Source organism: Lynx rufus, unplaced genomic scaffold, assembly GCF_022079265.1.
Source record: "Lynx rufus isolate CCGP_SWC_20201006 ecotype Redwood Valley unplaced genomic scaffold, mLynRuf1.p SCAF_15, whole genome shotgun sequence".
Lineage (NCBI taxonomy): Eukaryota > Metazoa > Chordata > Mammalia > Carnivora > Felidae > Lynx > Lynx rufus.
The window spans coordinates 6,345,686-6,370,772 of record NW_025814829.1 but is presented as its reverse complement, the minus strand read 5'-3'; positions in this window follow the sequence as shown (position 1 = coordinate 6,370,772).

The window sequence follows — 25,087 nt, the reverse complement described above, 5'->3', positions numbered from 1 at the left end:
CCTACTGCAGGGGAATTTGAGTCTAGTCGAGGTCAGAGAGGTGATCTTTGGGGGAGGGATGTTTGGGTTGAGATCTAAAAAAGAGTAGGAGTTTACCAGGAAGCATCAAGCTGGGGATGGGAGTCCGAGTGAAGATCTGAGAAGGAAGAACGTTCCTGTCAGAAGTAGGAGCTTGTACAGAGCCCTGAGGGAAAGAGCGGGTGAGGTACTGTCATAGAACAAGAACAATGAAGTAGGTGAAGCCTCTCGGGGCTAACACCCACAGGGCACGTAGTGGTTTACCACTTACTCTAAGCAAGTCAGGTAGCAGGTGTACGTGCAGGAGATCAGTTCCTGCCTCCCCTGCTGAGAGGAAGGGTCTCCAACATGCCCCTCTGGGCCATGCACTTCCCCTAGCCAGTCGGCTTTAGCGTCAACCACTTGGCAGGACAGAGGCAGATAATGTCTCAAAAAGCAGTGCTTTCTGCCATATTTCAGGTGAAGAACGGAGGCTCAGAGAGGATAATTTCCCAGAGGCCATACTCCTGCGCTGACAGGCTCTCCAGTGCTGGTTTCTCAACACCTGAGAAAGGCAGAAGCAGAATATGGGTGGGGGGCATATGAGGGGTATGTGGATAACCTTCTGGATCAAAGAAATACGGACTCATAAGGCTCTGCAGCTGTTGGAAAAGGAGCCCAGATGGTGTTTCTATCCACAGCACATATTAGAGTTCGAGTAAGTTGCCTTTTATCTTAAACATTGCTTTTCATGATCTGTCGGAGCTTTCTGGCTCAACAAATTGTTTCACTCAGTGACGTGTTGGAATTATAATAGAAAATAATCACCTCTGTGTGTATCTATTCTGACAATCTTCTCTTTATTCCTACATTCAGAATCATTTTTCTGGCAAATATTGGAAGTCTCTGGGCAGCCAGTCAAAATAGAAATCAAAATCTGAAAAATATTGTCAGACTGCATAAAAAGCAAGATCCCACTATATTTGTTTACAAGAGATGTACTTGACTTTTTATTTTTTACTTTTTTTAAAAAATGTAAGCTCTATGCCCAGTGTGGGGCTCGAACTCACAACCCCAAGATCAAGAGTCACATGCTCTACTGACTGAGCCAGCCAGGTGCCCCGACAAGAGATATACTTTAAGGCCTATTTATATATTTATTTTAGAGACAGAGAGGGTAAGAAAGAGCACGTTTGGGGGAGGGGCAGAGAGAGAGGGAGAGAGAGAATCCCAAGGACGCTTTGGACCACCTGCACAGAGCCCCACGCAGGGCCATGTGACCATGGGATCATGACCTGAGCCAAAATCAAGAGTCAGACCCTTAACCAACGGAGCCACTTAAGTGCCCCCAGAGATGTACTTAAAACAGAAAGACACAGGGGCGCCTGGGTGGCGCAGTCGGTTAAGCGTCCGACTTCAGCCAGGTCACGATCTCGCGGTCCGTGAGTTCGAGCCCCGCGTCAGGCTCTGGGCTGATGGCTCAGAGCCTGGAGCCTGTTTCTGATTCTGTGTCTCCCTCTCTCTCTGCCCCTCCCCCGTTCATGCTCTGTCTCTCTCTGTCCCAAAAATAAATAAACGTTGAAAAAAAAAAATTTAAACAGAAAGACACAGACAAGTTAAAAGGGAAGTGATGGAAAAAGATTTATATGCAAACATTAATCATAAGAAAGAAGAATAAAAAGTAAAAGCAATGGTTCATGAGAGAAAACAGAAACAAGAACGTAAAATGAGCAATCCAAAAGGTGCAATATTTAATTAGCAGTTATTCCAGAAAAAGAAAACAGAGAAAAGGGAGAGAAAGAAATGACCAAAGAGATAATATGAGAACTTTTCGTAGGCTTGAAGGCCATACATCTCCAGATGAAAAGGTTCACAAGGGCCTAACACAATAAATAAGGAACCGAGCCAACTTTTAGAATACGTGAAATAGCGTACTGAAAAGCCCCAGAAAGAAAAAGGAGAACATACATAAAAGTTCTGGAATAGGAATGGCACGACACTTCCCAATTACATCATTGAAAATTAGATGACAATGAAGCAATACCTTCAAAAGCAAAAAATAAAAAAATAAATAACAAATAAGAAAAAAATGATATGTAATCAATCCGGAATTCTACTCATCCAAGCTATTAGTCAACCACGACACTAGATAAAAGATATTTACAGACATGTAAGCTCTCAAAAATTTACTTTGCCTTTCCCAAAAGCTGTGGAAACATGCACACCATCAAAAAAGGGAGAGTAAACCAAGAAGTAATCATCCAAGAAACAAAGGATCTAACACAGGAACACGAAGAATACGGTTCCCGGGATGGAAAATAATGGAAGTGTCCCTGGTTTCTGGTTGAGCACCAAGCCTAGAGCATATCCTGGGCAGGTTGGAGGCAGGCATTAGAGCACACCGGGAACGGTGTCTCCAAGGAAGGAAATGGATCTGGGAATATCTGATACATTTGTACAGGAAACACATCTCATGAGGACGACTCCCCAGCCTTCCTTTGCAGTGAGGAATGGACATGTAACATCATTCAGGCCAGTGAGAGGCAAGTTGCATTCAACTGGGTGGAAATGCTAGTTAAAGTACTGTTTCCCAATGAAAAAATCAAAGATTAGCTGTTATACTCACTGTGTTGGTCCTTGACCCTTCCTTCCAGTTGGAATGAGGATGTATCTGGAGGATGTGGAGGAGCCATCTTGAGACCATGAGAACAAAAGCCAGACTCTAAGGATTTGACAGTATAAGGATCAAAGATTCTGGAACATGGATGATACCATGACAGAAGGAGTGTTTCCCAAAGGATGGTGGGAATAGGGTCATTTTAAGTGGAATTTATACCGATTGGCATTAGATAACATTGAATAATACACACCAAAATCCAATCATCATTACTACCATTTTTCTTTGCGAAAATGACTGGTTTGCTTAGTGCGCAAATAGACCAAACGATTTATTGCCACCACCTTCAAGGAAGGGGCAATGCAAAGATTCCATTTTCATAAGCCAGAATGAAAGAATAGAGAATTATTTTGATAATGGAAAACGTATACAGCACATAACTAAGAAAAATAATTTTTGGAAAATCACTGTTTAACCAAATAGTCACAACACAAGGAAAGAGAGGACAGAGAGAGGTGTAGGAGGCAAAATAAACTTGCATATGGCCCTATGGCAGTCACTGTAGTGTCCTTGTGCTGCCCTGGAGAAACAGAAAAGAAATAACAGTTACTCCCGTTCCAACATCTATTTCTTCAAAGATAATCCTGCTTTCCAGGATTAAATTATGAAAACGATATCCTTTCGCCTCATCAAACTGGTTAGTCTTTCAAAGTTCCTCCCATCCGCCTCTTCTCCTGCCTCAAAAAGCTTTTGAAAATAAATGAGCTGAGGCATATTATTCATCTCTTCTGGTCTCTATGTGACTTTCCTGTCTAACGCTTAACCTCAGACCCTGGGGAATCGAGTGTCCCTCCCCAATCAGATTTGATGAAACAGCAAGAGGTTTTCAGAGGAATACTGAACAATCTAATTGCTGGCAGCAAGAACAAAGGCTCAACCTCTAGTTTTCCACGTGTGGGTGGATTCTGTCCACACAGATACCATTTAAATTTTCATTTTAAATCCTTTGAGTTCCCCCAAAGAAGATATTTAACGAACCGTGAGAGCTGGTGACAATTTTAATTATTCACGATCTCCTTTTCTTAGTAAAATGATCCATGCTTCCAAAAGAAGGAGGGAAACTACCAACAATTTGCCAGGCACTGTACCTCCTTTAATTTGTACAACCACCTCAAGGAGCGGTATTATCATTGGTGGTCAAGCTGGGGCTCACAGAAGAGGTAACTTGGCCAAGTCAGCTTGCTTAGCTATTAAGTGGCAAAGTTGGGATTGAAACTCAGGTGTGCTTGACCCTGATTTATTTTTAGTTATTTATTTGTTTGTTTGTTTGTTTATTTTTTGCTATTCCTCTGCACTGGGTATTTCATCACCTTCAATGCTGTAGAATTTCACCCAGTGACCCGCTGGTCCTTTTGCTGAGAGATTGACCACAGGGCCTTTACAGAAGTGATCACTGAACTGATGATATCAGCTGCTCCTATCCTTCCTTTAGACTTATTGGCTGACTGCCCCTCGGTGCAAAAACCCCTGTACCAGGAGGGAGAAAACAAGAGAAATAGCAGAGAGGGTCTTTAGTCTCAAGGTACCCCAATTTTTTTTTTAATATTTTAAATGTTTATTTATTTTTGAGAGAGAGAGAGAGAGACAGAGACAGAATCTCAAGCAGGCTCCAGGCTCTGAATTCTCAGCATGGAACCCAATGTGGGGCTTGAACTCAGGAGCTGTGAGGTCATGACCTGGGCCGAAGTTGGATGCTTAACTGACACAGCCACCCAGGTGCACCTCGAGGTACACAAATCTAAATGGAGGAAGAGAATATGTAAAGAAACTTTATTTGTCACCAGATGCTAATTAATAAGCCAGAGACAGCTTGGTTTCTTTTCTTTTTTTCCTCTATTCTAAAGATAGCAACCACACATTGTAAGAAAATCTTCCTTAATCCCATCTTTTGACATATTTCTTTTAACTCTTGTTTTTCTTTTCTTTTTAAATTTTTTTTAATGTTTATTAATTTTTGAGAGAGAGGGGGGCAGAGACAGACAGACAGAGCATGAGCAGGGGAAGGGCAGAGAGAGAGAGAGAGAGAGAGAGAGAGAGAGAGAAACACAGAATCTGAAGCAGGCTCCATCCAGGCCCCGAGCTGCGAGCACAGAGCCCGACACGGGGCTCAAACCCAGGAACCGTGAGATCATGACCTGAGCCGAAGTTGGATGCTTAACCGACTGAGCCACCCAAGCACCCCTAACTCTTGTTTTGCAATGCACGTGTATACATGTATTTAGACATTTAGTTGAACGATATTTGTGTGTACTTGTACGTACTGTGTTTTACTCACTGTTGTGTCATGGGCCCAGCAGATAGTTGCTGCCACCAGCATGGAGGCGTTAGTGCAGGGACACAGGAGGCAGACACAACTTCTGCTGCCCTTCCAGGCACAGCGGGCAGGTCCCCTGTGCTAGGGCACAAGCCACACAACTCTGCCATGCACAGAAGTGGCACTCATTCTCAGCAACCCTGCAGAAACTAAGTGGAGCTGCAGAGATGATTTATTTGATTTGATTTATTTTATTTTTTAATGTTTATTTATTTGGTGGAGGGTAACGAGGGGCAGAGAGAGAGAGAGAGAGAGAAGAGAGAGAAGAGAGAATCTCAGGCCACCAAGTGCCCCCAAGATGATTTTTTTAACTCCTTAATGCCTAGATGATGTATCTGAGAAAAACCATACTTGACATAAAAAAGGAATATCCAGCCTTGCGTGTATGAAGCCCTTGTCTTCTGATAAAGTAATTCCAGTGACTTACTTCTGCATAATACACCCACCCGAGTTTGTTTACAAAATACTTTCGCATACATTAGTTTACTTTTTAAAATCTTTTTAAAAATTTTATTTGAGAGAGAACGAGCATGAGCGGGAAAGAGGGGCAGAGGGAGAGGGAGAGAGACGGAGAATCCCAAGCAGGTTCCACACTGTCAGCCCAGAGCCCAATGGGGGCTCGAACCCATGAACCACGAGATCTTGACCTGAGCCAAAATCAAGAGTTGGATGGTCAGCCGACCGAGCCACCCAGGCGCCCCCATTACTTTATTTGCATAAATGTAGGCCTTTCACATTTGTCATCCCATCATAGAATGCTGCTTTCCTGGCTCAAAAATAAAATACCAAGGGGAGAGTGTGGTGTGTACGTACCTGAGATTCGGGTAGGGCTTTGGGTGTGGTAGCTACTGCCAGTATCCGGAGATGTTCCCTGGGCTCTCCCAACTCTACCCCGTATGACACTGGACTCCGGAGAAGGTGAGCCAAGCACGTGCCCAGTTTTAGCTGAACAAGCGGGGAATGTGCCTTTGCCAAGCTGTCCCCTGTTGCAGAGATCGGACCATATATTCTCAGTGCCATTCACAACAATAGCAACAACAGATGCTACCTACTAGGCACTTCCACAATCTTATCTCATCTATTTCTCACAACAGCCCCGAGAGGGAAGAATTATGATCCTGATTTTCTATATGGGGAAACTGAACCCAGCAAAGGCAAATAACTTCCCAACGCTCCACAGTTGGTAAGTGTTAGAAGCAGAATTTGAGGGACTCTTGGGTGGCTCAGTCGGTTAAGTATCCGACTTCAGCTCAGGTCATGGTCTCACGGTTCATGAGTTCGAGCCCCGTGTTGGGCTCTCTATTGTCAGCACAGAGACTGATTTGGATTTTCTGTCTCCCTCTCTCTCTGCCCCTCTCGCTCGCTCTTTCTCTCAAAAATAAATAATAAATAATTTAAACATTAAAAAAAAAAAAAAGAAGCAGAATTTGGACTCTGGTCTGTCTATCAAGTGTTAAATCCCCTGGCTTGGAGCTTCCTCCCCCAGCCCCACACCATCTCACCAGATTCTATTTTCTTTCCCTATTTCCATCCCATTCCTCAGGGAATCACTCCTGGACTATTCCCAAAGTCCAAATTCTTGTTTCTTTGCTAAGAAAAGCCAGCAGACCCATGAAGAAGTTGAGGAGAATAAAAGGGCCGTCTGTAACAGGATCCCAGTTCCTTAGAAAGCATCTGTGGCAACTTTATTGTGACGCTTTTTCTCTTCTCCTAATGCACATATTACCTCAACACTTAGAGCCACTGCACGCGAGAGGTATCACTCCTCCCTCTTACAAGAGGAAAGCGGTGTCACGGTGAAATAATTTGTCCAAGACTGCAGTTTTTAAGTAGTGGAGATAGAATTTTTAATCACATCCCTTTGATTTGAAAACTACTGTTCTTTGCTATTCTTAAAATGTACCAGAAATTCCAACATCTGTCCTTCTAAACCATGTTTCTCCCAACTGACTCGTGCCCCTGGGAACACAAAAATCCTTTTTCAGACCACATGTCCGGAGTTTGGGTTAGAAAAACAAGGTCAAAGACAAGCAGCCTTGGACGTAGGGACTGAGCCCATGTTGCCTCCTGCCCTTCTTCGTCGGTGAACTTCTCCAGTTGGAGGGGGTCACAGCGGGAGCGATGGTTGGCGGCCAGGAGTGGCCTCGGCGTATCCTTCGTGAGCTGGGCTAATTGCAGCTCTGAGGGAACACAGCCCTTTCTGAGTGAACAGAGATACAAACCACAAAGCAAACAGTCAACTGCTACTTTCTATTTTATTTTTATTTTTTTTAGCCGTCTGCAGGCTCTGGGTTAACTCTCTCCTGGTTTAGCTTCTGCCGTCGGGCTCTCCCTACAGCCCAGAAGCCACACTTCAGCAAGGATGGCTGTCAGGCACAGCCCTCTCTCACTCTTGCTGAGGGTGAGCTCTGCTCTAGGGAGATGCACCTGATGTTTTGGGGCTCCTGTGAACGCTGCCTGGCAGAGGGCTGAGCAAAGAACATGTGCTCGGAAACAGCCAGAGCCATGAAATCACAGCGCCCCTTCCCTGGTCTCGTCCTCCCTGGCCTCTCTTTACTTCTGGAGGAGCGAGGCCGCTAGGCACGGAGTTGCTTAGTCACCTGCTTCCTGCAATTCTTCTATGTGGCAATTGTAGAGCTGATGTTCCCGGGAAGCCTCCCAGAGACACCTGACCGTGCGCAGACGGCAGAAGATACACTGGTAATCATGATTTCATCATGTTTGTGGCTTCTATTTGTTGACTAACAATCCTTCCCACAAGCCGTCGTCTGCCTTGCTATCCTGTAACTAAGTGGGCAGCTTTCACACGTGTCAGAAACTCAACTCAGTTTCTGGGTGTTCTGTTTACACCGGATTGCTCCCTCTACGTTGTGGGTGAACCAAGCAGAGACCGTCCACTTGAGAGCTAACGCCTGGGAAGAGAGAGCCACTCACTGGCTCTGTCTGAGGGTTGAAGGCGTGAAGGAAAAAGATTCCCGCCCAGACTGAAACGTGGAGGTGACTTCTCAAAGGTGATTTCTTGTGAAAGTCAGGGCCATCTGGAGGCAAGGGCTGGGTGCCCTGTGGTCCCATCTCTGCCAATGGAGTGCAAGTGTCCGTGGAGGCCAAAGCATGAGGGCAACGACCTGTGTGAGAAAAGACACAGGGATGTCTTTTAAAATCTATTTTTCTTAGGGGCCCCTGGGTGGCTCAGTCAGTTAAGTGTCGGACTCTTGGTTTCAGCTCAGGTCATGACCTCACAGTTCGTGGGTTCGAGCCCCGCATCGGGCTCTGCACTGACATCACAGAGCCTGCTTGAGATTCTATCTCTCTCTGCCCCTCCCCCCACTTATGCATGCTCTCATTCTCTCTCTCCTCTCTCTCTCTCAAATAAAAATAAACATTAAAAATTTCTTTAGGGGGTGCCTGGGTGGCTCCGTCGGTTAAGCGTCCGACTTCGGCTCAGGTCATGATCTCACGGTTTGTGAGTTCGAGCCCCGCGTCAGGCTCTGTGCTGACAGCTCAGAGCCTGGAGCCTGCTTCAGATTCTGTGTCTCACTCTCTCTCTGCCCCTCCTCTGCTCATGCTCTGTCTCAAAAATAAATTAAAAAAAATTTAAAAAATTTAAAAAGGTGTTTTTAAGTTTTTTTCTTAGACCACTTGGTTGCATTTTTGGTTTAGCGAGGCCCAAACCTGGCGGGTGAGGCAATGGCTGCTGACTGAGACCTTGGTATTGAAGACGGATCTGGATCGCCAGGGGCCATCCCAGAGCTCTCTTGGACTGAAGCAGACCCAGAAAGGAAGGTTTAATCCTCATTAGGCTAGCACTGTGGCAAGTAGGACAGGTCAGGCCCAGCAGGGGGGAGTTCGACCGATAGCAATGGAGCAACTTCGCCTTGCACTAGTGACCCTGGCATTTGTAATCACCACTAAAAGCTAGCCTCGCCTGTGTGGCCTCAGTGATTCATTCCTAACCCCTTTTTAAAAATACGTGACTTTTCCATACATGCAGCAACAGCTCAAGGGAGTAAAGAACAACCAGGCTATTCTCGCATGAGTTTTAGGGTCTGTTTTGTTTTGTTTTTAATGTTTATTTATTTATTTTTTTGAGAGAGAGATAGACAGACAGACAGAGACAGCACGAGTGGGGAAGGGGCAGAGAGAGAGGGAGACACAGAATCCCAAGCAGGCTCCAGGCTCTGAGCCGTCAGCACAGAGCCCGACGCGGGGCTCGAACTCACGGACCGCGAGATCATGACCTGAGCTGAAGCTGGACGCTTAACCACCAGAGCCACCCAGGCACCCCAAGACTATTTATTAGTTCTGCTATGTGATTGCTGGGAGTGCAGGAGACATGCGTTCTCTCATCTTTCCCATCGCTTTGGATGTATGTCTACACATTCATGTCTGCTTATTTATTAAGTTATAATTATGTCTTTCCAAGAACTGTCAATGTTGCCATCATGGAATGGGACACTTTAGGATCTTGGCATGGTGAGGGGCGCTGAGAAGTGAGAAGAACCCTCCTGGGTGGGCAGCTTCAGACTAGAACAGTAAACAAGGTAAACACTTGGAATCCTAACTCCCTTATTTTTTTGAAATAGGCTTTTTTTTTTTTTAGAGCAGTTTTAGGTTCACAGCAAAATGGAGCAGAAAGTACAGAGAGCTCCTATACACCCCTGTCCCCATACACACAGCCTTCCCCACCATCAACATGCTCCGCTAGACCTATACAATTGTTACAATCAATGAAACCTACATTGACACATTATTATCCCCCAAAGTCCATTGTTTACACTAGGAATCACTCAACCCTCCTTATTTTTCACGTGGGGTCCAACGTGCAAGCTCAATGCCAGCATACACATCAAGTTGACCCACAGATGAAGCGGCCTCTGGAGCACCTGTCTCTGCAAAACCCTGATGCTCGCTCCCCGGTGCCCTCAGTGGCTACATCCACGGCTGTCCGTGATTCCCCATCTGTGGCCCGTACTGCCAAGGCAAACCCAAGGTCTGGGATTTTTCCAGCTCCCGCCCCGCATCAGAACTTTTAATTATGTCTCTTTTCCCCGGGAAGAAGTTCAGTGCTTCTCAAGGTCATATGTGGTTATTTATACACAAATGTGGGCAAGGTGCTAATGAGTGATATTGGAGGCAAGAGAAAGCTACAGGAGGCAACGCTCACCCAAAGGAAGGACACTCACATCCTGTGAATTTTAAGAAGCAGGCTCGGGCAAGCCAGAGGGGTAGATAGCTCCGGGCTGGCAAGCTTTGGAGTTCCTCTCAAATCACACCAGACGGGAGGCCACCTACTCTACCTTTGCAGAGAGAGCCCTTTATTTTTCATATCTATCATTTCCTTCACTACTTTAGATTTGAAACGCAAGGAGTAGGATTGTTTAGGATAACTCTTCTCCTTGCTCACCTGCCTGCCTCTGTTCCTTCCTTCTTTCTTTCATTTCACTTCTTCATTTTCCAAATGACTCGATTCGGGTCTCCTTGGATTATCGACTTTCGGGCAGTGGTGAGCTAGTAATGTTTAACAACTGGCTCTCCAAAAAGAATGTGTTTATGGGTTTATTATGAATTTCACTGATATAAAGGGAGTGTCTCATACAATTAACAAACAATAACACAATGCATGGCACACTTTACTGTAAATTCCATACAACCAATTGACTTTCACAAAATGCTTTTGTTGACTTTTGCTGCATTCACATATCCCTAGCCAACCTATTTTTGCAATTCAACCATGATGTGACAAATGGAGTCACATTCCAATCCGCTAAAGCTTTCCCCACTGTTTATTGCCATTACATTTGCTATGTCACCTACAGTTTGTCCAGGAGTTATCACCTGTATGCAAATTACAACCATTAAACTGAGAGCTCTTTCAGTTCTGGTCATATTTGTAATATAATTTTTAAACACTAGTTTTAAGAACTGGCTTGCAAAATACGCTCAAATGTAATCATTGCCTCCCGTGAGCCAAGCCAGCTCCAGCATGCGTCTGTCTCTGAGGCTGGCAGTGACCTGGCTTGACTCCCTTCTTGTCTTCTTCAAGGCAGGGCTCAATCGTCAAAACCACCACGTGGCTTTCGCTCTCTGTTGTGCTGGACCCTGGAAGGTCGGCTGCCATCATGCTACCTTTACACTCGGAGATGCCTGGAAACTATCTCACAGAACGGACCGGGGCCTCTGCGAAGGAGATGAGCCTCTTTATGAAGTGACAAACCTCCTGCCAACATTCCCTTTATCTCCCAACTCAAGCTGAAGATGCTAAGCCGTCTCCCTGAGGAGAAGGTGTGGCCGAGGTGCAAGGGGAGGGCAGGAGTTTAAATCAAGCGTCTTCAGTCTATTTTCTTCAAACCACATGGCTTTCTACCGGGCCAGGCGCAGCATCGGCGACAGGGACGGGGTGGCTCTCGGGAGAGAGGCATGGCAATCACAATCCAACCTCAGATCCTCTCCTGTCCTTCGGTTACTCTGTTCTTCTTCTCTGTCTGAGTCTGGTTTGCCACAAAAACCAGTGCTGGGAGGGAAGAAGATTGTAAAAATGTTCGAGCCATAAATAACACCAACATGCATTTGGGAGAGAATTAGACGGGACCCAGATACGCTTCTCTACTCTTTGGTTATTAATCTCCCATCCAGGAACCTACAGCTGTGTGTCCGCCGCGACTGGAAGCACCGCCTCCCCCAGGACTTGACGAAACAGCATGCGATTTCGCCTTTCAGAGCTTCCATTGATTTGGCGGACGGTCACTTCCCCTAAAGTTGACTTTTGTGCTTTTGCCAGTGTGGCTGCAGTGAGTTGCATTTAATTTCTCCTGTTATTAGTGCTACCATTATGAATGCTATAATTTCAGGAAGGATGAGTGGGAGACAGAGCAGGAGTATGGGGGGCAAGGAAGGCGACAGATTATGTCAAGTTAACTTTAAAAGAAAAATCAGAATATCTTTAATTGAAGTAAAAGTCATTGAACGTAAAATTCGCCATTTTAACCATTTAAAAGTGTGTAATCCAGCAGCATTTTGTACATTCACAGTGCTGTGCAAGCACCATCGTAATCTAGTTCCAGAACATTTTCATCTTCCCAAAAGGCAACCCCGTACCCATTAAGCACCAGTCACTCCTCCTTTCCTCTCCCTTCCTCCCTCCCCCGACCCCAAGCCCCTGGCAACCGCTAATCTGCTTTCTGTCTCTACGGATTTGCCTGTTCTGGATATCTCATATAAATGGAATTATACCGTATGTGGGGTTTTTTGTGTGTGTGTCTGGCTTCTTTCACCCAGCTTCATGTTTTCAAGGTTCATCCGTGGTTAGCAGATATCGTAAGTGACTTTTGATTAAAAAAAAAAAATCGATGAAAAAAAAATTTTAAAAAAAGTCACCAACCCACGTCACCTGGCTGGATTTCTCCTTTCACCCAGTGTTACTTGGCAGTCCATGAGAGAAAGAACTGCCATCACAAACCTCTGATTTGGTGCGTTATTTAGGTCCCGAGGAAGCGGGAAAAGGAGATTAAGAGAAATAAAGTCTATATATCCCATGTGAACAGCTCTTTTCCCAAGGACGCCGGGTCAACCTTTTAAAAAAACGTTTTAGGGGCACCTCGGTGGCTGAGGCGGTGAAGTGTCCAACTCTTGATTTCCACGCAGGTCGTGATCTCACGGTGGTGAGATCGAGCCCTGCATCAGAGTCTGTGCTGACAGCACAGATCCTACTTGGGATTCTCTTGCTCCCTCTCTCTTTCCGCCCCTCCCCTGCTCGCGTACACATGTAATGTGCTCACTCTCTCTCAAAAGAAATAAACCTTTACAAGTATTTTTAAAAAGTTTTAGTCCTATTTGGGCTTGTAGTTATACATGTCATTAACAAGCACTGTGTTAGTAAAGGTTGGTTCTTGGTTCAGTGAGAACTGCCTGAGTATACAGAGTGTCTCTCTAATTTGTTTTGTTTTCCAATAACCATGGAGAAGTAAAAGATAAAACCATGGCAATGAAAAAATAGAGGTTACAAACAAAACCCTATGAGCTCATCTGAGAGAAAAATGGGTAGGATCTCCATGACTTCACTACTAGTGAAACTCTCAGTGATTCTGACAAAGGAATGGTGCTATAAGAATCTTTGCTTAAACACTTCCTGGTGGCCTTGTGCCTCATCACAACATCATTTATTAGGTCCTGTTTACCCTTCTGTTGTCACTTTTTGTCTAACCCTCTTAGTGGATCGCAAGCTCTTTGGAGGAAAGCTCTATATCTGATTCATGTTCCTGTAACCTGGATCTCTGATGGCTCAAACGCCCTCATCCGAGTAATAGCAGGACTTGAGGCGTCTCTTTATGTTGTTGTATCAGTTAGAGTAATGAATGTTGGCTGCAGGAACAAAACAACCTCACAATCTCGGTGGTTGAACACAGTAAATGTTTATTCTTCACTCACATTGCAACTCAAAACAGGACTGGCAGCTCTCCTCCAAGCGATGACTCAGGGATTCATCTTCCTTCCATCCTTTGGGTTTGCTGTCCTCTACAACGCTCCCAGAGTCTGAATTGAGCTGACCAGCAAGCAAGGAGAAACTAAGCAGAGTGTATCATGGAGATTTTAGGGTCTAGGCCTGAAAGTGGCGGTTTATTTCACTTCTGGTCATGTTCCTTTGGCTGTTACAAGGGGGCTGGAAGATGTAGTCTTTTGTGGGCTCAAGAGGGGGCGCTCAAGAGGGGGAAATGTTATTGTCTGGCACCTACCCAGTCTCTGCCATAATTGTTCCTTCCCCTGTAGCATACTTGGGAGGAGGTGGGTGGAAAAAGGTTGTTTCACGTTGGTTCCCAGGCCAATCATGCTGTACCCATGCCTCTGCTTTGCACTATTCCAGACTGGTGAACTCCACTCCACCATGGGCTTTCTTTCAACTTTCCTGATGGCCACTTTATGCAGTTCCAGACACTTCTCTCTTCCATCCTGAAGCTGACCTCAAGATGAGGAAAGTCTGTTTCCCCTTTACTACTCTACACAGACCCTTCCATTCATTACTTGAATTAGGTCAAGGCCAGACTGTACCAACAAAAATTTACTGAAGGCTTTAACATCACAGAAGGAAATTACAATGCAGAGAAACCTAAAACCAGTATAGATATGACTGTTCTCAGAGCTCACCCATGGAAGCCTGTATAGTTTCTGGCCCATCTCACTGTAGTAGATGGCAGCTTTCTTTTTCCCACAGGGAGGAAAGACCTCGAGCCCATCCCCCTCTGTTGAGCCATTGGCCTCGGTATCGTCAGATTCCTCAAAGGTTAAATGTTCTCTGCTTTCTGAGTCTTTTCTTTCTGCCTCTGGATTGTCCGATCCCAATGTGACAGGTTCTGGAAATTATCATTCCCTTTAGCAAAATGATCAACCCCTGCCCCATAGAAGGTGGTCTCTGTCCTCAGAAACAGAGTCTCTTTAGAAAATAACTATTTGTTTAATTGCTTTGAAACTCTTTGTTTAAATTTTCTAAAATGACAGCAATAATTTATGTTATGAACAAAACGAGAGCACTGTCAAGCATTTTCTGGCCTGACCCACCGCCACGCAGCAACCCCCCCCCCTCCAGCTCTGCCACCAGTGGGGGTGACCCTGCCTGAGGTGGGGTACAGTCACTTTTAGAAAGGTGACAGCAAGATAAGCCTAGGACCCCAGCCGGAAGAGGCCCTTGCAATGCTCAGAGAGCAGTGACTGGGGGAGTTGGGATTTCTTCCTGGTTTTCACAGGGAAATCAACAAACCAATCCCAGAATCCTGAAAACCAGCGACACTATCTGGGGACCATCTTGATCCCATGAGCACCAACAAAACCCAAACGTTCCTTTTGGTGCCCGTGTTTGCCCCATCCATCTCTCCCTCCCCTGAACCAATCCCACAGCTGAGAGAAACTCTGGTGTTATCTCAGCTGGGTTAAAAGAGCACCACATAAACGGCACAAGGCACAATCAGTCCAGTCTACAGTAACATCACTAAACCCAGTCCAGCTGTTTTCAGTTTTTCTTCTTGGAGGTAACATCCATGCCTGCATATCCTTTCCATGTTGGGGGCTCAGCAGCCGATCTACCTAAGCAACTGCATTTCCCAGAGGCAAGCAATAGTTTGTAGGATGAGGTGTCCAAGTTCATATGTAGCTATCCCCCCACAACTACACAGACTTTATAGAACCCTGTAAGTCAACTGAAACTTTTGCAGCTAGTGCGTTACAGACCATTCATCCCAGAAGAGGGTCTCTGCTCTACTTTTTTTTTTTTTTTTTTTTTAAAGCCTCAAGCTCTTTTGGTAACACAGAAGATTCCACTAAACTAACTTAAGCAAAAATGTGGTGTGCCAAGGATTTATTATGGGGCAACAGGATCCAAGAGTAGGAGGTGAGGCCATGTCATAGGGACTAAGCTATGGGCACCTAGGCTCCTTCTGGCTTTTTCTCGTTGTGCATCAGGTTTCTCTCTTCACAGTGACCTCTGCTTCTCCATACACAAGTTTGTAATGTTATTAAGATATTTCAGTTGAGCACAGTGTGAACTGTAACCATTAGCAATTTGCAAGCGTCTCTTAGCCCCAATTCTGGTTTTGGAGACAGACGTCCATCTTAGATGGCTGCCCTTTGTCTTACTGATCTATTAACCCAGGTAGAAAGGGTCTATGTGCAATAAACCTCTCTGCCATTATCTACCTTGTGGGTTGAATGGTGTGATACTGTGATTTATAGTAAGAAATATATATATACTTGGTCTTTGTCTACTGTTCCTGGCACAGAGGTCCTAAAACCCTTGGAATTTCCTAAACAACGAGAGCAATAAAGTTGTCCTCTGTTTTGTAAAGAGGTGACTTTTGGATGGCACCTAACGATGGGGGCAAATTGCAAAGAAAACCAACCACAGGATTAGAGAGTTGGAACTTTTGCTCTCATCCCCCTGGCCTTCATGGAGGGGAGAGGGGCTGGGGGTTAAATCAATCACCAATAGCCAATGGGTTAATCTAATAAGCCATTCCTATATGTTGAAGCCTCCATACAAACCCAAAAGGACAGTGTGTGGAGAGCTTCCAGGTTGGCAAACACCTGGAGATTTGGGGAGAGTGACACTCTCCAAGAGGCCTTAGAAGCTCCATACCCTTTCAGCAGTTACTTGGAAGTTTGTTCAATGTCACATGCATTTCTTTCTTTTCCTTATTGCGAATCCATAAATGTAGTTGATATTTTTTGGTCCTCAGCATTTAAAAACTTTTCTAACTCTCTTGATAGGCAGGGTTGTCACCTTCTCTAAGCCCCTGTAGCAACGGGTTTTACACTGTCGGTAAACCATTTGTCATTCTGAAACCCAATTACTCGCATCCAGGTCTGTGTACCCAACTAGAATATGAACCGCTTAAAGGTGACAATTCTCTTTCTGGTGCAAGTGAAGTGCTCAAAAGATGTTTCTTGAAACTATAAGTCAATAAATGAATAAATTATGCTTCCTGGGGTATACTAGCTTTAGGGAAAAAACTTGAGTCACTGTTGCAACCAACAATTTTTCTCTGGATCTGCCTTCTTCCCATTCATGGCACACCCTTCAAATTCTAACCAGATATTTCTGCTATTGCCCTGGGGTGAGTATTGTACATATGTTCTCATTCATTCATTCTCACGAATATATTTTTATGTGTCTGCTAGGGTCAGATAATATACCTGGCCCCGAGAATACACTGATGATGAGTCAGCATGTAGACGCAAAGTTATAACATCAAAATAATTCCTAAGTAAAGCTTGTATTGAAGAATGAACCTTCTCTCTGTGGACAAGAGGGCTTCTAAATATTAAACCCCAGAATTAAATAGACCTACACACCCAGTCACAGGCAGTGATTCCCCACATGGTCTGTCCCTTGAAAATCAGCCATGGAGAAACAGAATATGTGCCCTCTGCGGGAAGTCTGGCCCCAAGGGAGAGGACACGGAAGGATTAATTGACGGAATACGATCCGCCTGGTTATGCCACGGCTTCCGCCATTGGTGATCTGGCTCCCATTGGTGTTCTTATAACCAATATTGAAAGCGACAGTTGTGTCAGTATGCCTGGAAGACGTAGCCACTGCTGGTGTCAGTAGAAGGCACTCCCACTTCTGTGATGGCCCAGCCACACCTGTGCCAAAGCTGCTGACGCCCAGTTGAGGCAATAACGTCTGAGCCGACTCCTGTGGCTGCCAAAGTCAGCAAAATCGCTGAAGAAGTTGTTGGCGCCAGAGGTTTGCGAGCTCAGCGTCTCTCAGAGCTTCTGGATAAAGAGCTCCTGTGGTTTCCACTTGCCTTTTCCCTGCAGCTCCCTAGGCAAAAGCTGTAGGCTGGGTCAGTGAGGACAGATGGACGGTGTAGGAGTCCCCCATGCAGGCTAGCCATGGGGATGACTCCAAACGAGGTCGTTCATACGGTCTCAGAGATGCTGTCAGAACTGAAACCGGACAGCATTCAACATACCTTTCCCTGGTGCTCCTGAACTGGATCACCCTACCTGCGTTAGATTATGAATTACTAATGTTTATAAATCCTTTCATTATCTTGGAAGAGTGCAATTATTTGTGATTTGCTTCTGTTTTGGTGTTAAAAAATGAACATGTTAAATGCAAATGTAAATTTAAATAGTAAACGTGAATTTGTAAAAATGTGCCCGTTTTTATAAACCAGTATTGGTATTTCTTAGTGGTGTAATATTTTAGGAGTCTCAAAAACATGAGTTTGGGGCTCCCTCAACCTCTCAGAGGACCTCCCACTTCACTCCTTTTGCCCTTTTACCCTTCTCATTCTGGATCATACTTATTTGCCTTACAATTCTCTTTCCTGAAAAGTTCTTTTCCAGAAGCTTCCTTTATCTGTCACGTAGGTAAAGCCCTACTGAACACTGCCCCCATTCCCACCCCCACCTATCTTTGCAACATGTCTTGACTTGCTTGAGTCCTAGAGTGAACCCAGCTTAGGCTCATGCTGGGATCCCTACATGAGTAAGGAATGAGTCAAGAGGGGCTTACCTAAATTAATCCAGGAGCTTAGTTAAACTAATAAGAGCAACCTTCATAAGGTGGATATAAAGAGGACCCCATGTCTTGGATTTGTTTCCATTCTTCCTCCAATTTTAGCTTCTGTTCAGTATTAACTAAATCACTATATTTCTTTCTCTTTTTTTTTTTTTTTTAACAGTCTAGTAATCACACTAGTGGGCATTTCCCCCCCAAATACAAAAACACTAATTCAAAAAGATACATGCACCCCTATGTTATTGCAGTGTTATTTACAATAGCCAAATTATGGAAGCAGACCAAGTGTCCATCAACTGATAATGGATGAAGAAGATGTGGTATATACTTACACAATACGATATTACGCAGTCATCAAAAAGAACAAAATCTTGCCATTTGCAAAAACATGGATGGAGCTAGAAAGTATAATGCTTAGTGAAATAAGTCAAACAGAAAAAGATAAACACTGTAAGATCTCACTCATATGTGGAATTTAAGAAACAAATGAGCAAAGAAAAAAAAAGAGAGAGAATCAAACCAAGAGGCAGACTCGTAACTATAGAGAACAAACTGATGGTCCCAGAGGGGAGTGGGTGGGGGATGGGTGAAATAGGCACAGGGAACAAGAGTGCCCTTATCCTGATGAACACCGAGTAACGTATGGAATTGTTGAGTCACCGAAACTAATACAACACTGTATGTCACCAATACTGGAGTTAAAATAAAAAACTAAAAAAATCACATTTCAACCAACACACCCAGAAATCTTGCAAGTATGATCATCATTTAAGCAATGTTAAGAACGAATTTTTGTTGCAGATTTGAGTTAACAAAGCTAGTTGGGGAACCCTAGACCTTCCTGCATTTTGTCTTCCTCACAGAAGGAGTCTCACTTCTGTTCATACTTAGGACTCCAGTACACTGGTGATTTGTGATTCTCTGAATTCCCTGGAGAAGGTGGAATGACCTTAGTGAAGTGACAGAGAATGCTGGTGGCAGGAAGAAGGAAGTAGGTGAAATTCCAGACTTGATTTTTTAAACTAGAAACACTCGTTGGAGCTCCTGGGAGGCTCAGTCGGTTAAGCATCCAACTTCGGCTCAGGTCATGGTCTCAAGGTTTGGGAGTTTGAGCCCCGCGTTGGGCTTTGTGCTGACAGTGCACAGCCTACTTGGGATTCCCTGTCTCCCTCTCTTTCTGCCCCTCCCCAACTCACAAGCACATGCTCTCTCTCTCTTAAAATGAATAAACTTAAAAGAAAATGGAAACACTTATTAAAAAGAAAACCACAGGCCCCAAAGGAGAATTCCTTGGGCCAGGCCAGATCACCAAACAGGGGGTTAGAACCTACCCTAACTGCGGTTTCACCTTGCCCCAGAAATCTAAGTCCTAACCTAACAATCAGGAATTTTCCAGGGAGCACTATTGAGGGAATCTATCTCCCAAAGGAAGGTGAGGTAATGTGCACAGGAAGACTGCCCGCCCCCCACTCCTCCCCCTAAGGGAAAGTGATCTTACCCTGGAACGATCTTTTCTTTTCTTTTGCTTATAACCTACTTACCGTACTCTCCTTCCGTTTTGTACAACTCCTCTAGACATCCCTTACTTGCTAGGTGGGATGCTGCCCGATTCATGGAGCCTTTAATAAAGCCAGTGAGCTCTTCATGTTTATTGACTTGAATTTTTTTTTTTTAACACAAACATGACCTGTTGTCATAGCACCAGTAGGTGGTCCTTTTTGCCTGTGATCCTGCTGCTGACCAACCCCAGCAGCTGCTCCTCCACCCACATCCCTCGAGGAATTTAGAGTGACGTCCATAATTCATGAAAGTCGGGGGATAGTTAGTGCCACTGCTGATTCATGGCGATTGCAGCTGGAGCCACCATCAGGGCTCACCTGCCTCAGGCCCAGGCCGAGAGCTGGGTGGCCCGATGCTATCTTACGTAACTGGAGAACTGCTTCGGGAAGTGAGAAACTGCCTTTAAATTATTCAGCGAGCCTTGCTCCAGTTCACAGCCCTTCCGCAACAGCAGGGAAAGCAGCAGGAAAGTGCCATGATGGTCTTGACACAGAGGGATTTAACGGGAAGGACAAAAATAGGGAAGGAGGAGTCATCAGCTGGAGACTGCCAAGCAGGGCCTAGAATGTTGCAAAGCCCAAGCCTGCTCACCTTCTTTCCAGGTGGGAGCGTTGGGAGAGAGGTGGAAAGGGTGCAGTGGGTCTCACCTAGGGTTATTGCTGCCCCAGCAGGGGGTGGGGCGAGGTGGGGGGAGACAGGCATTTGTTAATGTGTGTATTCATATGTGTGTTAATGTGGGTTAGTCTTGAAGGCAGAGATCTTACTTGTGTCATTTCAATGTTGTATACCCAGCTCCGGCCCTGGCAGACTCTTCATAAATGTGCGTTGAATGAGATGTGCTGTTTTTTGAGCTCTAGTCACATGCTTAAAAAAAATTACCAAAAAAAAAAGTCTATTTATTTTACTTTATTATTATTTAGCTCACAGTCTTTCATATATTTGAAGTCAGACTTCTTTTCTCTAGGATGAATGACCATGTCAGATGTCTAGTAGTTTCAAAGGGATTAATTGCTTGGAGGAGAAGTCTTGAATATTTTCAAGATGACAACAGAGAGGGAAGCACTTCCAGGGTGTATTGGCCACCATGGTGAGGGCTTCTGGGCACTGGGCATTGGCTATAGATGTTTTATCATCTTTCTTCCAACATCAGGATAGATCTTTCAAATTAGATGTGCTTTGGCTTACATGATCCGTACACTTTGGGAGCATTAATGCTCATTTCTATACATCTGTAGCAATCCTGGTGTTGCTAGGTTGTTTCGCTGGATTGAGTCCAAGACCTTAATTACGGATCTGGGTCCTAGAGTTTAGTTTCATTTGCACTTTTTCATGACAGGCACGCAATAGGCCAGACTCCATTCTAAGTTTCCCAGCATGCAGGAAGGCAGAGGAAGAAGGAAAATACAGCAAGTTAAGGGTGTGGAGAGCTCCGTATGGCTGGAGAGTTGTAAGAGCCTAGGATCTGAGCCTGGGTAGAGCTAATGGCCCAAACTAGATGTAATGGGTATTTGTTGTTTGCCTTCCTGGTATCCAACCTTGTGTTCCTATCAACAGGCCCTGTTTTCATTTTGGAACCCATTCCTCCCCCATTTCATTTCTTGCAGTATAGGTGGAGATCCAGCTTAGGGGCTAGGTATTAGATTGGTGCCTAAACCAATTGGCACATCATATTATCTCAGGACAAGGGTGGGAATGAGATCTAGACTGGTCTAATTGATGTGGATCTCTCGAATTTCTATCAGATTATTTCTACCAGATTTAAACCTAGAAGGAAGTTTTTCCCATAGCAGGTAGCAGCTACTTGGGGGCCATTGGGGGGGGGGTGGCTATCTGAGAAAGGAATCAACACAGAAGTTGAGTCATGAGACAGAGAAAAAAAATGTGACTGAGAGATCTCATTTGAGCTCCTGAAACATGATGTACCTGGAACTTCTGAAATTTCTAGTCACATGAGCCAATCCATTCCCTTTTTGGTTCAGGACAGTTTGGTTTAAATACTTTGTGACATGCAACTGGAAAAATCCCGATGTATACACTGAGTTAGCCAAATTCCTTTGTCAAGTCCAAAGGGTGAGCAGAGAGTGAGGATTGAGAAAAAAAAAAACAGACAAGTTACTGGAGAACCCCAGAAACTTCTCTGGAGTGTGATCTACTAATAGCTGCCATGAAGTGAAATGATGTGTGATGGTGCCCTTGAATGGAGACGTGAAGTGGTTGGCTTGGCAGTTGAAATCTTATTTATCTTACAATTCTTTTCCGTAAGTTGAATTTTTTGGAAGTCCCAAACATTCTTCTTTAAAACATAGATCTAGTAATCCAAATATGGGATATAAACCTTCCCAAGGCCTACTGACCTTCTGAGAAATAGTTGAACCATAAAAACCAAAAATAAACTAAGTCCCTTTTCTAAAAGTTTCAACCATCTGAACATCAAAAAGGAGCATAGATTCCTATAGTTCAATTTATTCCAAGTCTTAGTTACCAACAGCAACAGATTATTTTGAACACAGTTATCTGAAATTGCTGCCTTTCTCCATATTCTTCTTGGCAAATGAGTAGAAAATCTATAGTAACATTCCACAATGAGAATATGAGATTATTCCGGATAGTCATAGACACAAGATACACTACCCTTCAGTCCCTGATAAATGCTCAGTGTCTGTGGTTTCCCTTCCATTATTATTTTCCACCCCTGCTTGATCAGAACACAAGATTCTCTCATGGGTAGAGGTTCAGCGTAACCTATACAAAAACATGACGCTGGTGCTTGAGTGCCTAGTCCATGAAGGCAAGAGCGTGTAATGGATTTCCCAAAACCAATGCTGGAAGGGAAAATGAGATTTGGGGCAGATAGAGATTTCACTCTCACATTCAAACTACGGCATAGTCTACACCCTTCTCTTTCTGAAAAGTAGTGGTTTATTTTCACCAAACCCTTCCATTCATTTCTAGGAAATAGGTTGGAATCATTTTCGAGCCATAGTGACCCACCTTCGGTTTAGCTGACTACGACAGGGTCAGCTAGTGATAGGTGAACGAATACGACTAGTATGGTGTGAAGGTAATTTTCGTGTTTAACTTTCTGTTGTCTGAACACATAGCCCAAGTGATTGAGCACTTACTTCTCCCTCTAAAAGTTGCACGTGTGTTACTTTTGTCCTTCCAACTGGGTAATAAAATCAAAAGGAAAGCCCCTTGGGGACGGAGAATTATTAAGACCTTGTGAGGCCCCCCAATGGATGGCTACCACGTGGTATCTGCTGGCCTCCCTGAAAATGTGTACTTACACTTGTTGGGTTGTGACCTCTCCCCTCCCCTCCACTTGAGTACCCCTGACCTTCAAACATCATGTGTTGGAACCCGCAGCTACCTCTGCGGCCAAGGTCGGTATCTCTAGCCTCCATCCCTCTCACTTCCTGTTCTAGCTGCTTCTTCCTCACTGATTCATGCTGATGAGGCTTAAGCACACCCCTGACCAGAACTCACCAAGTTATGACAGACCAGATTAAGAAAATGCAATATCATGTTTGTTATATCTTGTTAGCTGATGCATCATCTCAGAACTCAGTGGCTTACAATGAGCACATGTATCCTGCTTACAGATCTGCAATTCAGGCTGAGTTTGGCAGGAACCACTTATCTTTGCTTCACCCGGCATCGGCATAGAGTGTCTCCAAGTTGGGGGCTCATCTGAAGTGAGTGTCATGTGACAGCTCACTCACTCACTCATGTCTGCTGGTTGACGCGGAGCAAACTCCTCAAGCACCCGGTTCTATTTACATGTATTCTCTCCAGCGTGGTGGCTCCAACGTAGCCAGACCTCTCGAATGTTGGCTTGGTGAACCCATGGTGTGTGTCTAAAGACAGAGAGCCCAGCGGGCAGTGTATTGTTTTTTCTAGCCCAGTCTCAGAAGTCACAGTGCCACTTTGACTGCATTGTATCCCTTACCAGGGAGTCTCTAAAGCCAACCCATTGTCAAGGGGAGAGGGAATTCAACTCCACCATGTTACCTGAGAAGTATCAGAGAATTTCCAGATTTCTTTTAAACCCACATGGGTCGTCTCTGCTCTACATGATATGAGCTGGCTTCCTCGTGCCGGCGGCCTCTCTCTCCATGTGGTTTCTCATCATTAGGGAGGCTACCTTGGGCTTGTTCACAGAGCATCACGTTCCAGGAGAAGAGTAGAAGCTGTAAGGCCTCTGGAGGCCTAAGTTCAAATTTGTAGAATATCGTTTCCACAACATTCTGTTGATTAAAGCCAGTCACAAGGCCAATCCAGATTTAAGGAGTTAGAAAACGCACTACCTTTTGATGTGAGAAGTTGAGAGCATTTATGGCTGGTTGTAATCTCCCACACGTGACTGTATGAGCATCTTTCCTTGAACAGTGGGAGTTACCGTACCAATAGCTACTCTATTGCAACCCTCCCTTATTTGTGGTGAAATGTCACAGGAAGTTGTGTTGAAGAGTTTCTGAGAGAGCTTCCTTTCTGTCTGGTGGGGAATGCTCTTCTTCTTTTCCATGGGGAAATATTGCCAGTGGACCCTGGACAGACTCCCCAGTCAACTAACTCTCCTCCTGAGAGACGCTGAGGCTGGCACACTGTAAGGTAGGGGGGTGCGGTCTTCTGGAGGTGACTGCATAGGTGCCTTCAGTATTGCCCTTCTCATCCTCCCCAGACCAAATTCATGCACTGAAATGTGAATGAAGTGTTGAACCAAGTGTCCCAGAGTGTAGGCTCAGAAGCTGTGAATTTATTTAGTTAACCTGATGCCTTATAATACACAGGGGTAGATAAAGTCGGGTGAACTGAAGGCAGTGCTGAGCCTCATTGAGTTGTCTGTCATTCCCTAACTCCATCTCCCCAATCTTCCCTGTGTTCTCTTGCATGAGGAATGCTCTCTGTAAGACCCCCTTTCTTCCTTTGGGCACACCGTACCTCCCCACAGGCTAAAGTATCCGAGGTCCAATCCCTCTGTACCTCATACACTTAGCTTCCTCGGGCTTCCATTGGAGTCAGTAAAATCTTCCCATAGGTTTCTGCGGGATCTGAGGGGGGTGTGGCTGAACTCACGTTTCCTCTTAGCCAAATGTGGCTGGGGGGTGGGATGGGATGGGGGAGGGGCTAGGCTGGCTCACCAGGGTGAGCCAATACCATTCCAGCTTCTCTCCAGCAGCAAGAACCGTAGCCAATTTCTCTTAAGTTACCCAAGAGCAGTCTTACCCCACCATGGAGAGAACTCTTTTTTTTTTGAGAGAGAGAGAGAGCGAGCACGCGCATGAGCAGGAGAGAGGCAGAAGGAGAGAGAGAGAGAGAGAGAGAGAGAGAGAGAGAATCTTGGTGCTCAATGGAGCCCCGACACGGGGCTGGATCCCACAATTCTGGGATCATGCCCTGAGCTGAAATCAGGAGTCAGAAGCTCAACCGACCGAGCCACCCAGGAGCCTCACTAGTTTTATTCTTTCACTAACCTTCTTTAACATGATTTTGACCCTACCTCTTCTTCTTCATTTTTCTTTTT